This window comes from Myotis davidii, unplaced genomic scaffold (assembly GCF_000327345.1).
Source record: "Myotis davidii unplaced genomic scaffold, ASM32734v1 scaffold424, whole genome shotgun sequence".
In the NCBI taxonomy this organism is placed as follows: Eukaryota; Metazoa; Chordata; class Mammalia; order Chiroptera; family Vespertilionidae; genus Myotis; species Myotis davidii.
Window position 1 is genome coordinate 2,595,306 of NW_006295827.1, and position 1,586 is coordinate 2,596,891.

At 47.5% G+C, this 1,586-nt stretch overlaps 1 protein-coding gene across 1 annotated transcript in view; it reads right to left on the reverse strand.

Moving 5' to 3' along the window:
- Positions 1 to 1,586, reverse strand: part of AUTS2 (autism susceptibility candidate 2) — a 1,133,774-nt gene that overhangs the window by 901,821 nt on the left and 230,367 nt on the right.

Consider the following 1,586-nt stretch of genomic DNA (forward strand, 5'->3'; position numbering starts at 1 on the left):
TAGTTGTGCAATCTTAATTATCACATTTTCTCAAAGGGTCTGCGCTCTTGCTACACAGAGCTTTGATTAGGACTTTCCTAAAGCTGATAGAGGAACAGATAACCCTGACACTAACAAGGCTGGGAGTACACTGACCTGGAGTGAATAATTAGAAGCAAATTTCCTGTTACATGATGATCTGACTTATTTCAGAGAGTACATGCTCAATAAACAGGATAGTAAAATATTCTTTCAAACATAAGGCTATAGATACATTATTATAGATACGTTATTAAAAACAATAACCCTTAAATCCTTTTTGGTAAGTGTTAATTCTCTAATTTTTCATTATCTTTAGGTTTCAATAATATTTAGATTTCCAATTAGAAAAAAAGTCAAAGGCACAATAGCAAATATCTGCAGTTAGAAATCAAAAACAAACAAACAAACAAACACCTAGGAGAATCTTCAGTTTTGAGAAATTCCATGTCTAATTATGAAGTTTATAGTCCTTCCTATGTAATTTGCATGAAACCTCCCAATCTGGTTTTTCCAAGCATTAACTGGATCTCTGTAAACGTATCCCCAAACTTAGTAGTAGCCCTTGAGACAATCCTGGTATGTCAGTGTAAGCAACCCCATGCTCAGGTACATACAAATATCTAGAAAGGTGGCCCCCAAAACTGGCTGGGCCTCAAGACCACCAGGAGAAGTGGAATGTGTCCCATCAGTGGGTCTGCGCTGAGGTTCCTCAATTAGTATTTTTAACAAGTGCTACAAGAAATTCTAAGGCTGGAAGTCTAAACTATAAACCCACACAGTCCAGAATCAGTAGTCCTGAAAACAAGTTACACTCCAGTGAAGATATATATTGATCCACTGGCATACAGAAGAAAAATTGTATCTTTTATTTATAGGTACTTCTCATCCATACTTACATAATTTCTAATCCTATATAATAAAGAGGTAATATGTAAATTGACCATCACTCCAACACACAAGATAGCCGCCCCCATGTGGACACAAGATGGCCTGCAGGGGAGGGCAGCTGTGGGCAATCAGGCCTGCAGGGGAGGACTGTTGGGGGGGCCAGCCCTATAGGGAAGGGCAGTTGTGGGGAACCAGGCCTGCAGGGGAGGGCAGTTTGGGGTGACCAGGCTGGCAGGGGAGGGCAGTTGGGGTCAACCAGGTCAGCAGGGGAGGACAGTTGAGGGGGAACAGCCCTGTAGGGGAGGGCAGTTGGGGGGAATCAGGCCTGCAGGGAAGGGCAGTTTGGGGTGACCAGACCTGCAGGGGAGGGCCGTTGGGGGGAACCAGGCCTGCAGGGGAGGGAAGATGGGGGCGACCAAGCCTGCAGGGGTGGACAGTTAGGGCGACTAGGCCAGCAGGGGAGGGCAGTTAGGGGGGACCAGGCTGGCAGGGGAGGGCAGTTAGGGATGACCAGGCCGGCAAGGGAGGGAAGTTAGACGTGACCGGGCCAGCAGGGGAGGGCAGTTAGGGCCAGCCAGGCCTGCAGGGAAGGGCAGTTGGGGGCAATCGGGCTGGCAGGGGAGCAGTTAGGCATAGATCAGGCTGGCAGAGGAGTGGTTAGGGGGGGGTCAGGCTGG